This window comes from Bemisia tabaci, chromosome 2, assembly GCF_918797505.1.
Source record: "Bemisia tabaci chromosome 2, PGI_BMITA_v3".
In the NCBI taxonomy this organism is placed as follows: Eukaryota; Metazoa; Arthropoda; class Insecta; order Hemiptera; family Aleyrodidae; genus Bemisia; species Bemisia tabaci.
In genome coordinates, this window is record NC_092794.1 from 1601286 (window position 1) to 1617938 (window position 16653).

The 16653-nt window shown below is 41.1% G+C and overlaps 1 protein-coding gene across 5 annotated transcripts in view; it reads left to right on the top strand.

Moving 5' to 3' along the window:
- The first annotated feature begins 4066 nt into the window (after window positions 1-4066).
- tn (tripartite motif containing protein thin) overlaps window positions 4067-16653 on the top strand; it is a 155420-nt gene continuing 142833 nt past the window's right edge. Inside the window, exon 1 of one of the 5 annotated variants that reach the window (XM_019049865.2) lies at window positions 4067-4360. The gene's annotated coding sequence lies outside the window, so the exon portion shown is untranslated. The remainder of the gene's footprint in view (window positions 4361-16653) is intronic. The other 4 variants (XM_019049864.2, XM_019049867.2, XM_019049868.2 and 1 more) reach the window with 4 other exon arrangements.

Consider the following 16653-nt stretch of genomic DNA (forward strand, 5'->3'; position numbering starts at 1 on the left):
ACCTCACCTTATCCAGAAGTCACCCACCACCCCTGTAACTTTTTCCCTAATTGAGATAGAAGGCTGAAACTTTGGCAATGTTCCTCGGTCTAAAGTACCCTGAGGAGGGCGAGGGCTAACTTTTCTTTTCAAACGGCAACCCTCCTTTTGTGATACCTCATTCAAAAGATTTTAAGAAAGAAAATTTTTGGCGCAAACCGCAGGTCAAAATGTTGATTTTTGACATAATGGCGGCAATTCGGCATCTCCGTTTTTTATCGGCGGATTGGTCTGAAACTCAGAATCCTCAGGTTCTTCGGGACGAGAAAAACGACTCTGGCATTAGTTTTCCAGAAAAGGCAGTCCTTTTCAAAAAGGCGGCGGTTAAAATTGCGGCTTAGAGCGGGAAGTGGATATTTAGGCTGCTTATCGTTAGATTTGTATGAGACTTGGTATCCGGGGGTATTTCAGCACGAGAAGAACGAATCTCTCATTGGATTTTTGAAATTTCCAAAAACTTTAAAAGGGCGGCGAAAAAATTACGGGATATCCATATCTCGGATGTTTACCGATGGATTTGTACGAAAGTCGATACACTAGTGGTTTTTGGCTTGTAAAAAATGAATCCTTCATTATGTTTTTGAAATACTAAATACTTTAAAAATGGCGGCGGAAAAATCGGTGTTATGGCCGGTAATATGGATTTCCCGTGATTTTTTCGCCGCTCTTTTAAAGTTTTTCGAAATTTCAAAAATCCAATGAGAGATTCGTTCTTCTCGTGCTGAAATACCCCCGGATACCAAGTCTCATACAAATCTAACGATAAGCAGCCCAAGTATCCACTTCCCGCTCTAAGCCGCAATTTTAACCGCCGCCGTTTTGAAAAGGACTTTTCTGGAAAACTAATGCCAGAGTCGTTTTTCTCGTCCCGAAGAACCTGAGGATTCTGAGTTTCAGACCAATCCGCCGATAAAAAACGGAGATGCCGAATTGCCGCCATTTTGAACTTTGACCGGCCGCCATTTTGTCAAAAATCAACATTTTGACATGCAATTTGCGCCGAAAATTTTCTTTTTTTATTATCTTTTGAATGAGGTATCACAAAAGGGGGGTTGCCATTTGAAAAAAAAGTTAGCCCCCAAAATCTTGGGTAGACCAAAAAGTTGTTACTTTAGACCGAGGAACATTGCCAAAGTTTCAAACTTCTATCTCAATTAGGGAAAAAGTTACAGGGGTGGAAGGTGACTTTTGGATAACCCTGTATGCCCTTTTGCATAGCGGGTTATCGAAAGAAAGTTGTTGGACAGACTTGTCACGCAATGGGTGACGGGAAGAAATTTGCCGGGCGAACTGCGTTTAAATCCTGATTTTATTTAAAAATTCCTAACCATCAATTATGCCACACTTGAACTTCACCTGAGTTGCCTCTTATCCTGCGGAAAATATACTCTTTCCACGGTGGATGAGCGGGTGTCGATAAAATGAGCAAATCGACTGAACTTCCTGAACCACACTAAACACGCGTTCTTTTTTAAGTTTTGGAACCCATCAATTTTTGTCAAAACTGCACGTTCTTGAATACTTCACTTCCGTTTTACCAAATCTATCCTTTCCGCCGTATATACACACCTCTTTTTATCCTGTTTACTTTAACAAGAAAAGAATTTACAACGCCACAATTAAACGTGTTTTAACGTTCGGATGTGAAGTTTGGCAGCTAGCTACCAAAGAGACTAAGCCGTTTAGCTAAAGAAGCGGACACAAGATATGCCAAGAGCAACGGAGATACGTAGATCTCTGGAGGATGTCGGCAGGAATTTCTAGGAGAGATCGGGTCCGTAATAATATGGTGCGTCAGATCATGGAAGTCAACAATGGCATCGTATTCGACGTCATGACCGAACAGCTTGTCTGGCACGATAATGTTAACAGGATGACGGAAGAGAGGTGCCAAATACCTAAGACGCTCAATCAGGTTCCTCCTGGGAGGAGACGAAGGGGGCGTCTAGTGAGAGGGGTGTGACAGGGGGTTGTAAATGAAATGAGGGAGTACCACATCCCTCTGTGACCAGGTACTGTAGCGATTAGGCGTCGCAGAGTGCCAGAGCGCGCTGTGACAGCGACTTTTATGCATGTACTAATTTATTTGTATTGCATTTTTATACTTTTATGTTTGTATGTATGTTGCTGTTTTATACATTTATTTATAGGTGCTTTAACAAAGCTGGGTCACTAACACCTAGAGCAGAGATCAGAAAAGAGAAGTACAAAAAATTGAAAGGAAGGACGAAGGAAAAATTGATTAACGTTGGAGATTGAAGGCACAGAACCTTAGGCGAGCTTGTCCGCGGCGTCTAGAGACGCCGCGCAAAGACGCCGATGAATCTGCCTGATGATTTTGCGTGGGGACGGCACCTTAGCGGCGGAGAGACGCTGCGGAGATCGCCGATGGAGGACGCTCCGATCTGTCGCCAACAGATCGGAGCGGAGACGCTGACAAATTCCGCTCAGTCCGCTGCTGTTCCTACCGATTTTCGAATGTGTTTCGTTCGACAAACCCGCGAATTCATCACTAAAGCCGTGAATTGATCGACAATCCCGTGAAACGATCGACAAGAGCCGTGATTCGATCGACTCACCCGTGAATCGATCGACAAAAGCCGTGAATCGATCGTCAAACTTGTGAGTCTATAGACAAACCTGTGAGTTGATCGACAAACCCGTGAATCGATCGACCAAGCTGTGAGTTGATCGAATTACGTCGATCGGTTCTCGTTTTGATTTTTCGATTGAATTGATACCGGTTTTTTCTTTTAATTAATTGTCAATTATTTCTCGTCGACCTATCCACGTTTTTTCCGATCGAATCGACACCGGTTTTTTAATAATTTGTCCATCAAATCGGTGTCGATCGATTTACGTTTTTATTTTTCGGTCCATTCTTGTCGATCGAATCCACACCCTCCTAAAAAAAAAAAAAAAGCGCGTCCAGTCATTTTCGCGGCTCAAAGTATACCGACTGTCCGATCAACGAAAATTCGAGAAATTGACAGCGGACAGAGCGGAAAAAATCCACGAATTCCGCTCCCAACATGCCGTGCTCCAAAATGTGAGCGTCTTTCACCTTCGACTCGGTAGCAGAGTTTTCCGCCGGCGCCCAGGACGCCGCGGACAGATGCGCCTAAGGTTCCGTGCCTTAAGTATTTTGAAAAATGGAGGGATTCGATGAGAAAATTTTGAAAGTACGGTTTTGAGATCCGAAAGAGGAGGGAAAATGTTGGATCTTAGTTTTTAATCGGTGGGTAGGACAAGATATTAAAATATGTCGAAGGGGGGGGGGACATAACAAGAGGGGCAAGTTGGAGGCCCACATTCTGTAATAAGTATTGATCGGGTGAAGGATGTGTGTCCAATTCACAACCTGGTTAGCTTTACTTGATCCTCACGTGCTAGACAAGGAAGTTGAGGAAATCTGGATGCTGGAGGTTTCTCATGTTGGCAGTATACTGCCCGCTCTTGTTGCCAATTCTTGGAGATTTCTATTGTTGTTTTATAGGTACATTTATATGTTGGTGCTTTATCAAAGCTAGACCATTATACTCTGATTTCTTAAATGTTCTGTCTGCCTTCCAAACTCTGATGTATGTATGTATGTCTGTATCCTTACCTCGGAAAAAGTTAGTGGAGGGAGGGAGGAGACTTTTCTATAAAGCTAGGTATGTACCTACGTAGGAAGGAAATTTACGTTAGAAACAGTCCTGTATGTTACCTACTCCTGTTTTTACACTGTCCGGCACAGCTGGGGCAACGACTTCGTCACTACTAACCAACATATCAACGTTCACGTCGCATGAAATAAGTAAGGGGATAGGGCGATAAAGTGATATTTGTCATACATCTACAAGTGGGAGATTGAGAAAATCGCAATGACCGTGGCGGTAGTAGGAGTCGTCTATTCGTGTCTCCTTCCAAGGGCGCAAAGATGACACTGTGCGCAACGTCTAGAAATCATAATACTTTGCGAGTGAAATGAAATTAGTTCGGAACTCCGTGGAGAGATTGACGACTTGTTAAACCCCTGTTGTGGAGGTGGTTGATAGCGAGGAGCGGAGGGATGTCTAAATTTAACCTCACCTCGTGGGTCTTATCTGGAGGATGCTTGAACGTTTCGCTGAAATAGTTTCTTCGCCCTTCTAGTGACGGCTTTCTGCCGGTCCAATCTTTTAGTGACAATTCTTGGACTTTTTTGTTCTTCTTTTGTTCATGTAGACATGTGAGGGTGAGGGAGGGTGTGTGTGTGTGTGTGTGTTTTGTTCATTAGCACTGCCGTGCTTGATCGTAAGAAACTGACGTCCTGATGATCAAGTTTTTATGTCGAAAGGTAAGTGTTCTGCTGTGAGCTAGTAATTTTGGCTGTTCGTTGAAAAGTCGTTTGGTTAGCGAGAAGGTTACAGAATTTTAGTTACCCACTCCTACATTTATACATAAGTTTCAAGTCAGGCAAAATGTGCTCAGCTTAAGGTGAATCTATACCTGAAGGAAGAAAATGAAGGTGTTGAAAATTTTTTGCTAAATTACTACTCACGAGTAGGTACTTACAGTTTCCAATTTCGGCACCCGATGGATCTACTATAGGTACGCCGAGGCACAATCGCTGCTTACCGAAGAATCTGTCCTGTAAATCCTAAAATAAATTTTCAATTAAGATAAGGTGGAATATTCCCTTCACTTGGTCAAGTTGAATGGTCAATGTTGGCTTTCAGATCCTCTCAGCTTTATACAAATTTTACAAATAAGAATTTTTCTGGGAAGAAATAGCTGACTTGTACCTCTAAGCGTTATGGATCCTTTCTCTGGTATGAGTTCAAAGTGAAACGAGTATAAAAGCAAAGTATGTTCGATATCTCCAATCTCCAAGTTCGCTAATTCCCGCTGTAGATTAAAGATCGAAACTCAACATTGTTGAGTAAGGGGCAAACATTAGTCCAGGGTCATATCTACATTACTGTATGACCAGGAGCACCCCAAAGTTGTTGATCCACACAACCATCGTATTGATAACAACAATTGTTGTAACAATACAATTTTACTAGTCATGTACAAACAAAGGAAGAGAGTTCCCAAACCCGCAACAAGATACAAAACATCACCAGAGCATCAACAATTTACCACCTGAATAACTAAAAATGAGCATGTTTAGTGACTTTTAAGTTCTGCATTTTAAATATAAGCAGAAATTGCCCGTATAGTAACTCACTATAAGCGAGTCAAAAGCTAAGTACCTATATTTAGTTGCCTTAGAGTGGACCGACTAATTTAAAAATGGTCTCTAGGCGGCAAAAGAAGAGATTCTCGGTTTCTAGAGCAGATTCCTTGATTTTCCCTGAAATTTTTCATGCCCTGTTAAATCCCGGGTTTCTCTGTCTTAGACGCGAAGCTTAAACGATCTTCAACAACAATAAATTGTATTCTTCTTCAATCACATAGTTGTACCTACCTTTACATTTAAAACCGCTAAAAACTTAACTGGCGACACTAGCTATTATTGCCAATTCCCGTTAACGGGAAATCACACTTCAACGGGTGATGGTGTGACTTTGTCACTTGCCACAAGTCCATTTACAGCTACAGAGCTTACCATGTAGGTCTTACAAAAAGCCTTTCCTAAAGGAGTTTCTCCGATTCGGAATCCCGCTTTACCACGATAATCTAAATGCTTTCATTTAAAACTATGTGTTTGACACTAAAAGGAACAACGATCTCTTTTATTTAAGGTAAGGAAATTCCTGCAACTGCACTGCGCAGGGGGCATAGGAGCGCCATAAGAGTGACTTGTTATGAGCATTTTTCAGTGTACCTAAAAGTCGCAAGAAGTTGAAACAATGTTGGTTAAAAGTTGAAACCAATAAGTTGCAACTCTCTGTCAACTTGTGGTCGATAAGTGCCGATTTTCGGCGATCTGATCGGAAGAAAAGTTGCAACTTATAGCAATTGTATTGCACGAATCTTGCAACTTTTTGACGTTGTCAGGATGTTTAGAAATGTTAAACAATTTCGTCAACATGTCAAATTTCGCGAATTTTACCGCAACTTTGCCAAAATTCTCAAAAAGGGTTGTTTTTCAAACGTGAAAGTTTCGAATTTTACGGACGACGCCAAAATTCTCAAAAAGTCGGGACATGCAACTACTCGGCCGAAATCTCGGAAACAATGAATTTTTCTAACGTTGTGGAAGACGGAAATTTAAAATTTTACAAATGGTGCCAAAATGGGCCTGTTGCAAGGTGCGGGGATTTGCAAATTAAGGCCTAATTCCTATGGCAAATTTCACGAAACGAACGATGGCGCTACTAAAAAAAACTTGAAATGACCTCTCAAACTCAAAAAAAGCTGTTTTTGGAACCGACCCATTCGAAACGGTCACTTTTACGCGGTAACGGATCCGCCATACTTGTGACGTGAAATGGTTTGACAGACCTGGTCTTTTCATCACTTACAATGTATTTTCCCATAAGGAATTGGCAGCCGCTTTTCAAATGCAAATATTGAGTCAATGTATGATTTTTTGAACAAAATGGAATTCAGAAATGGATTCCCCGTGCGTTGAAATGGTTAAAACCTTCCTTGGGCGTTGGACTGCCGGAGTGTGTTCTGAATTAATAAGTAACAATGTGTACCGTTACAGCTTTTAACATGATCCTAAGGCACTAAACAATTGATTTACAAAAGAAACTTACCTTCAAATAGTGACAAAAAAGTAAAAACTCATGAAAATTGCTAAATATTGAGCTAGTGTCCATGTCTGTTACCTATCACTAAGCAGATGTAAACAATCGCACATTGACTACAGTCTTCCCTAAAAATAGGGTTTATCCCGTCGGTTCTTCTTTATCTAATGAAGGTTTTAACCATTTCAACGTACGAGGAATCCATTTCTGAATTCCATTTTGTTCAAAAAAATCATACATTGACTCGATATTTGCATTTGAAAAGCGGCTGCCAATTCCTTATGGGAAAATACATTGTAAGTGATGTAGTGTTGTTGTGTGTGTAGTGGTCTGTCGAACCATTTCACGTCACAAAGTATGGCGGATCCGTTCGCGTAAGAGTGACCGTTTTGAAAATCCAACTTTTGAGGCGTTTTTAAATTGATTTTTTGGAGGTTTCCGGTGATCAAAAAACTCCGGGAAAATTCCTGTGACATCAGGAGCCTTAGTTCTTTCGATTAAAACAATAAAAAAAAATGGTGCAACAGGCCCATTAGGTACGTATATCGAAAAGAGTGGATTTTTACCAATGTTACCAGATTCTCGAAAAGTCTGGATAAATACATCAACGCGGCAAATCTCAGAAAATTCTTGAGTATACCAACGTTGCGAAAATGCTTAAAAATGTGAATTTTCAACGGCGTGCCAAGTTTTCCGAAATTTTCCAGCGTTGGTAGAATTCTTGAAAGTTCACGTTTTTACCTACCATAAATCTCAGTAGCACTGGCAAGCAGTTGGAACTTCTTTCGACTCTGTAAGTACCAACAATTTGCAATATTCTCGCCATCCATAAAATTGCAAGAGAGGCAACCAGCAACACTTTGAAGTTGACACAAGTTCCAACTTAATTGCAACTAGTTCCAACAATAATAGCTCCTTCGGGGGAAAGAGTAAACAATCTGCACGTCGATCTATTACTTGCCAGAATCAAACGATTTTGTTGCAAGTTTTTTTACCTCTACTGCTTGGGTAGTAGTAGTCGAAATTCCTTAAAAAACCATTTGATTATTGAGGCGAAAATTATTTACGTATTTGGTACCTCCACTAAAAAGGAGACGACAATAGAACCCTCCGGGAATACACAGTGACTACCTTGATAAAAATTGCAGTAGGATTTGTGTTTCAAAATACAACAGACCTACAGCCGGCTGTAAGATTTCTTATGGCTTCTTTAGCCGGCTATACAATTTCTTACAGCCTTAGCCGATGGCGATAAAGCTACTGTCAGGCAGGGGCGGACTGGAAGTCGAAAAGTTAGGAGGCGACCTAGATTTTGGGGGCCCCTCCTGTCGTTCGGGGGCCCCTCTAAGGAGATCCGGGGGCCCTCCCCCGGAAAATGTGGAAAATTACACACTTTTTAAACGCAATTTTATGCATTATTGGAGTCAAATTCTACAGTATTTGAACTTCAAAATAACCCATTCTCAGGATTCTTCGGGGGCCCCTTCATCACAAAAGCTTTAGACGACCTTTCATGTCACTTAGAGACAAATTTTCAAGGATTTTGGGACCTTTTAGTGACTGAATAGGATAAAAAAATTACAACATTACAGAGGTAAAACCATAACTCGAAAAAAATTCGCCGCGGGAGCCCCTTCAGGACCTCCGTGGCAAATTGTTAGGAGGCGATCGCCTCCCCGCCCCCATGGCCAGTCCGCCCCTGCTGTCAGGCGATATGCTATTACAGGTTGATCCAAAAGTCACCTACCACCCCTGTAACTTCTTTCCTAATTGAGATAGAAGTTTGAAACTTTGGTAATGTTCCTCGGTTTAAGGTAGCAACTTTCTGGTTCCCCAAAATTTTGGGGGGCGGCCCCGCCCCTAAGGGGGGTGGGGGCTAATTTTTTTTTCAAATGACTACCCCCCTTTTGTGATTCCTCATTCGAAACATAATAAAAAAGGAAAATTTTTGGCGTAAATTGCATGTCAACATGTTGATTTTTGACAAAATGGCGGTTAGTCAAAGTTCAAAATGGCGGAAATTAGGCATCTCCGTTTTGTATCAGCGGATTGGTGTGAAACTCAGAATCCCCACGTTTTCCGGGACGAGAAAAACGACTTTGGCATTAGTTTTCCAGAAGAGTCAGTCCTTCTCCAAATGGCGGCGGTTAAAATGGCGGCTTGGAGCGAGAAGTGGATATTTAGGCTACTTATCGTTAGATTTGTGTTAGACTTGGTATCCGGGGGTATTTCGTTACGAGAAGAACGAATCTTTCATTGGATTTTTAAAATTTCGAAAAACTTTAAAATGGCGGCGAAAAAATGCCGGGAAATCGACATCACCGGCCATAACACCGATTTTTCCGCCGCCATTTTTGATGTATTTCAAAAATCTAATGAAAGACTCATTTTTTTCGAGTCAAAAACCTCCTCGAGTATCGACTTTCGGGCAAATCCATCGGTAAACAGCCGTGATATGGATTTCCCGGAATTTTTTCGCCGCCATTTTAAAGTCTTTCGACATTTTAAAAATCCAATGAAAGATTTGTTCCTCTCGTGCCGAAACACTCCCGGTTACCACGTGTTTCGTCTTATACAAATCTAACGAAAAGTAGCCCAAATATCCACTTCCCGCTCCAAGCCGCCATTTTAACTGCCGCCATTTTGAAAAAGACTGACTCTTCTGCGAAACTAATGCCAGAGCAGTTTTTTTCGTCCCGGAAAACCTTGGGATTCTTAGTTTCAGACCAATCCGCTGATACAAAACGGAGATGCCAAATTTCCGCCATTTTGTCAAAAATCAACATTTTGACATACGATTTGCGCCAAAAATGTTCTTTTTTTATTATGTTTCGAATGAGGTATCGCAAAAGGGCGGTTGCCATTTGAAAAAAAGTTACCCCCCACCCCCATTAGGGAAGACTCCCCCCCCTTAAATTTTGGGGGGGTACAAATAGTTGCTACTTTAGACCGAGGGACATTGCCAAAGTTTCAAACTTCTATCTCAATTAGGAAAAAAGTTACAGGGATGGTAGGTGACGCTTGGATAACCCTGTATAGGTACTCCGGCTATAGGAACCAAAGCTCGGCTGTATAATTTGCCAGCTTTATGCAAAAAGAAACTAGGGTCAAATTTTCTATTTTTTTTTTTTATTTATTTAATTTTTTTTTAATTTTTTTTTCTATGATGAATTCCGTATCAGGAGGGTATTTACTTACTATTGAAAAAAAGTAAATCCTCAAAAACGATTTTTATTCCGCTTCAGCAACCCCGCAAAAATTCTCCGTCGCAGGATCACGCGAGGTTCATTTTGCAATTGGGACCTATACTATGGTGCCCTATTGCGGAATGCGAAACTCGGATTTCCCATTTTGCAATTCGGAATACAGGGTGTTTCAGACCACCCGTACCAGGCCTTTTTCTCGGATGGTATAGGTACTACGAAGTCGGAGACCGCGGGGATGAATAGGGAATTGACCCCAAGGAATCCGAATTTCGTGGTCCCGAAACCCCCCCCCCCACCCTCCCTTGGGGGGTAAAGGGGGGGTCACGATGCTAAAAGTCACTGCTTCCGACCGAATGGCGGATAGATCGCATCAGAATTGAAAAGCACGGAAAATTTCACGTGGAATCAACCCCTAAAAATCCAAAATCGGACCATCCAAGGCCCAAAAATGACCCCCTAAAGAGGGGGGCAGTACCCTCCTCCATAATTTCTCTTTGGTCTCAAAATTGACGTAGATTCTCCAGAAAAAGACAGTTTCCCAGGTAGGTAATCGACCACGAAAAATCCAAATTTCATGGTCCCGAAGCTCCTCTAGCCCCCCTTGGGGAGTAAACGGGGGGCCCAATTTTAAAAATCGGGGCTCCTTTCCGAATCGCAAATTGATTGCATCCAAATTGAGGAGCAAAACACATTTACATCTTAAGTGACTCCTAAGAGTTCTAATAGACCCCCTGAACGGCAGAAAGTAACTCCCTCAATTTTGCGACCAAAGAGGAATCTTGAGAAATTTTGGGCGAAGGCGAAGCCCCCCCTCCTCAGGGAGTTACTTTCTGCCGTTCAGGGGGTCTATTAGAACTCTTAGGAGTCACTTAAGATGTAAATGTGTTTTGCTCCTCCATTTGGATGCAATCAATTTGCGATTCGGAAAGGAGCCCCGATTTTTAAAATTGGGCCCCCCCCGTTTACCCCCCAAGGGGGGCTAGAGGAGCTTCGGGACCATGAAATTTGGATTTCTCGTGGTCAATTACCTGGGAAACTATATTTTTCTGGAGAATCTACGTCAATTTTGAGACCAAAGAGAAATTATGGAGGAGGGTACTGCTCCCCTCTTTAGGGGGTCATTTTTGGGCCTTGGATGGTCCGATTTTGGATTTCTAGGGGTCGATTCCACGTGAAATTTTCCGTGCTTTTCAATTCTGATGCGATCTATCCGCAAATCGGTCGGAAGCAGTGACTTTTAGCATCGTGACCCCCCCTTTACCCCCCAAGGGAGGGTGGGGGTGGGGGGTTTCGGGACCACGAAATTCGGATTCCTTGGGGTCAATTCCCTATTCATCCCCGCGGTCTCCTACTTCGTGCGACCTATACCAACCGAGAAAAAGGCCTAGTACGGGTGGTCTGAAACACACTGTATAGGCAGGACGGCAAAATGCTATCTCGGCATTCTCGGCTTTTGTTCGATGGATCTTGCTGATTTTAGGTATCAGGTGGTATTTTTTGACAGGAAACTCGAATTTCTGGTCCAATTTCGAAAATTCAAAAATGCCTTCTCAGCTCCTGTTCGATCGATCTTGCAGATTTTTGGTTCGAGGGGTAATTTTGAACGGAAAACTCAAATTCCTAGCCGAATTGCGAAAATTTGAAATTTTTTCAAATATTGACGATGAGCATGTTCAGGAATTTTTTTTTTTTTTTTTTTTTTTTTTTTTTTTTTTTTTTTTTTTTTTTTTTTCTTTTTTTTTTTTGAAGTGTTTACTACTCATAAGCTACAAGAATTTTCGCCGATATTTGTCGAATTTCAGTCCACGAAAAACAAGTTTGAGGTTGCGTCTTCTGAGCTCCCCTTTAAACGCGCGTCTCCGAAGAATCAAAGATCCCCTCAGTAGGTCATTTTCGGCCACATTCACCATCTTGAATTTTGCAATTTTTTTAGTTAGACCAAAAATTCGAGTTTCTCGTCCCTAGATACTCCCTGGTGCCAAGATTCACCACGATGAATCGAGCACGATCCGGGATAGCATTTTAGGCCACATTCACTATCTAGGATTCTCAAATTTTCGAAATTTGACCAGAAATTCGAGTTCCCCGTCCTAAAATACCCCATGGTACAAAAAATCAGCGAGATCGATTGAACAGGAGCCAAGATAGCATTTTAGGCCACATCCGCTATCTTGGATTTTCACTTTTTTAAAATTTGACTAGAAATTCTAGTATCTCGTCCGAAATTACCCCCTAGTACCAAACATCAGCAAGATCGATCGAACAGGAGCCGATATACCATTTTAGGCCACATCCGCCATCTTGGATTTTCGAATTGTCAAAATTTGACTAGAAATTCTAGTTTCTTGTCCAAAAATAACACCTGCCACCGAAAGTCAGCAAGATCGATTGATCAGGAGCCGAGATAGCATTTTGGGCCACATCCCTAATCTGAGATGGAAAATTTCATGAAAAATAATATTTTAAAATTTCACTTGAAATTTCACTTGAAACCGTGAAATTTTAAAATCTAAGCTTGATTTTCAGTAATTTTTTGATTCTAATAATTTTTTCTGCCCAACTGCTTGTCACAACAAGACGAATATGCATAGGGAGTATTAGGGAGTCGTATCTCGTGCCCTCTTGCTGTCACGCAACAAAATGGCGGCTAAAATCGAAATGATTCATCCGTCGTTGTTTGTTTTGTCCGCATTCGTGCCATAGACTTTGGGTACTGTAGATTTTTGCCGGTCAACTAAGACAAAATGCGCATAATAGAGCGTTTCGGTACGGCTTTCTGGAAAAACACTGTCAGAAATGGATACTGCGAGAAAAGTCATAGTAGCGTCTTTTGCTATGATAGATTTTTTGGGCGAGAATACTCAATAGAATCGAAGAATTAGAAGCGCAATGCTCCATTTGACCGACCTCTTCCATTGACTCGATCCACCCTGCGCCGCCCCACTTGCGGCAGGGCGTTTGTGGCGGCACCCTATTTTCGTTTTTCTCCTCGTACATTTTTTGCCGACCTAGGCCGCGGTCTCGATGACCTGTGTACTAAAAACTCCGGCCATGCTTTAAACGGTTGCAGATGAAGCGATGAAAATTGGCGTGCAAACTCTCTTTCAGACACTTATATTTTATACATATTACTTAAATACTGTTTAGGTATTTAGATACACGCACTTAAAACCGTATAAAATTCAAATAGGGTATCCACTAAGTACGTTTGGCTGCTACTAGTATTTTGGCTACTAAGGCTTGATCTCTCGGCTGCGATTCACTATCCGTATACCTAGCTGTTGTCAATTTCCGCTGCAGGAATCATAAATCGTGACAGAGGCCCTGCGTGATCGAGCTCGAGTCCGCGCGACGATAGGGATATTTTTGGACGCCAACTTGGCTTTCTTGGCGATGCGCGTCAAAATGGGAGATCAAAATGTGCAACTTTTAACACGTTTTTTGTGGATTTGATTGTTCAGAAAATTCCGAGAAAATCCCTGTGAACTAAGTGCACTCTCTGCGCTTAAGTGCATTAAAAGTGCATGAATTAAAAACCACTGAACAAGCTCACTTTTACAATAAAGTTTCTCCATTATCAGAAAATATTTTAAACATTTTTTGACCTTGGAAATACAATCATAATGTCATCTCAATGAATTCCCGCCATAATTTCCAAAATAATTTCCTTGTTCGAAGACCAACCATAAACCTGCTCTCACGGTAGCGTGGTAGCGAGGTACAAACGCTGACTCATCATGCTCCATAACACCCACGCTAACTGAAGTCTATTAAGTATCCGAGGCGGATCCAACAAAGTGGCAACACCGGATTTCATCCATTTGAAGCTATGCTAAGTAATCGATTCTTGGCAGAACACCTGGCCCCTCCAAAAATCGATACATTTCCATAGGTTCAAATGGAGAAAAGACGATGTTGCCGGTTTGTTGGGCACGCCAATGTAAGTACCTATGTCTCGTGAATTTTTTGATAGGTAAATTGGATAACAATGCCTTAAATACACATTGTCCATAAATATTCTCTGTTTCTACGCAATCATACTACCAGTAAGTATACTTTCAATTGCAGCAAACAGTGAAACAATAAATATGATCAAAATTAAGTAAAATGAAAACGAAAGTTAAAGACGATTCAGCGAGAGAGGTGTACTAATTCACAGAGCTGGATTTATATTTTTTCCGCCGCCCCCTCAAAGTCATAGTGCTAGTGCAATATCTTAGAGAAACACCCCTACCTAGTAGCAGCGTCATATACAGGGTGATCCGAAAATCCCTTCCACCCCCTTTAACTTTTCACCTAATTGGGGTAAAGACTTGAAACTTGGAGGATGTTCTTAGGTCAAAAGGAACTACTTTTTAGCCCCCCTAAAATTTTTAGGGAAGCCCCTTTGAGGCAACGGACTCCAACTTTTTTTTCAATCTGCTTTGTGGCAATTTGTTCAAAAGAGCATAAAAAAAAAACTTTTCGCGCAAACCCGAAGTCGATATCTCAAATCGTTTCAAAATGGCGGCCGGTTAAAGTTCAAGGTGGCCAAAAATTGACACCGATTGTTTTGCCAATGGATGTGTACGAAAATCGGTGTTCAGGGGTATTTTGACATGAGGAAGACGAATTCGACGTTAGATTTTTTGTTTTGTTTTTTTTTTTTTTAAATACCGAAATTTCCAAAATGGCCAAAAATTGCCAACTCCATTTTTGCCGATGGATTTGCGGACACTTGAGACTCAGTAGTATTTTGGCATGAGATTAACACATGTGAAATTGGATTTCTAGAAAAAAAAAAGTTGGTCATTTTGAAATTTAACCGGTGGCCATTTTGGAATTGTTGGTTTTCTTAAAAATGTAACATTAAATTCGTTTTTCTCGTGTCAAAATACGCCTGGATACCGATTTTTGCGTAAATCCATTCCCAGAAAACCGAAGTACCAATTTTCGGTCGTTTTGAACTTTAACCGGCCGCCATTTTGGAACTGTTTGAGACATGGACTTCAGGTTTGCGCGACAAGTTTCCTTTTTTTATGCTCTTTTGAACGAGATACCACAAAGGAGGTAAAAAATTGAAAACAATTTGGGGCCCGTTGCTTCAAAGGGGCCTCCCTGAAAATTTTAGGGAGACTAACAAGTAGCTCCTTTTGACCTGAGAACATCCTCCAAGTTTCAAGTCTTTACCTCAATTCCCAAGTAGCATTTTTCAACGGAAAAATCGCGATTTTATCGCCGATAAAGTCGCGATTATCCTCGATTTTATCGGCGATAAAATCGCTAGGATCATCAACATTTGAGCGATTATCCTCGATCTTTTCGCGATTTTATTGCGATTTTATCGCGATAAGATCGAGGATGATCGCTCAAATGTTGATGATCCTAGCGATTGATAAAATCGCCAAAAAAAAGGGGTTAAAGTTGTCAGCCGATTGCCGTTGGGTTCAGCCGTCAGGTCCTTTGACGAAGACGAGCGTAAAATCCCCGGAGCCTCCGCGGGGATTCGAACCCCAATCGCTACGGTGGAAGGCCAGCACATTGTCACTATGCTATGACCGCTATATGACTTGCGTGTGCGAATTGAAGCCTCTTATACATGGATCGGCGCTTCGCAACCTCACAACTTATGTCTTTGCGTTGACTGACACCGATTTTTCATTGGATTTTTTTTTTTTTTTTTTTTTTTTTTTTTTTTTTTTTTTTTTTTTAAATTTTCCCTCCTCTGTATTTTATTTCATACCTTGAAATACGGTTGGTAAAATAAGGTTCTATTGGTAATCTCATCATTCTGTCTCTGTAAAATTACCAATAATAGTGAGATGGCAAAGTTACCGATGGACCTTGGGAAAAACGCCAATAGTTTTTATCGACTGTGGTAGAATTACCGAGATAAAATGGTAAAGTTACCGCGGATTGATTACCAATAAAAGTGGTATTCTTACCTGAAAAAATCAGTAAAAATACCGGTTTTCAGGTAAGCTTACCAGTCTGTCTTTGTAACATTATACTAATAATTGATAAAAAAAAATGAGATGGTTAAGTTACCAACGGACCTCGGTAAAAACGGCGGCGGCGGAATAGAAACATCTTTCATGTGCGTCATTCATGCGTTAATGAAAAATTGCAATTTATTGCAATTTTATCTCTATAAAATCGCGTTCGATAATATCGCGATTTTGTTGCAATTTATCGCGATTTTTCTCCCGATAATATTGCAATAAATCGCGACGTCGATAAAATCGCGATACATTCTCCAATTAAATCGCAATTTATCGCGATCACTGCTACTTGGGTTAGGTAACAAGTTAGAGTTAGGTTAGGTTAAGTTAGGCAACTCCAGTTTGACTCTCTTCTATTCCAAAGCATGTAGTGTCCAAGCCTATATGAAGTATTGTATTCTGTAAATACAAGCATATTCAGTAGCTTATCAGCTTTCAGATAACCCTAAGAAAACCTCATTACGACGCTTGGTTCGCCTGTTATGACAAAAGTCCGGTTTCTTTTGTGACAGCCCTCGTACATATTTAATTAAGAGCTGAAAGTGTCCAGATTTTATTAACATTACGAAATTTCCGATTGATAATATAATTTTTCCCAAAATTTTTCGAAAAAAAAACCGAAATTTTGAAAATTCCAAAGATGTTAAAATCAAAATAACTTTTAATTGAGCAGGGAAATGGACTTTTTCTCTCCAATAATAAAGGTGAGCCATCATCTCGCGCCCAGTTTGATACAACGACCATTTTTGTGCTACGAGT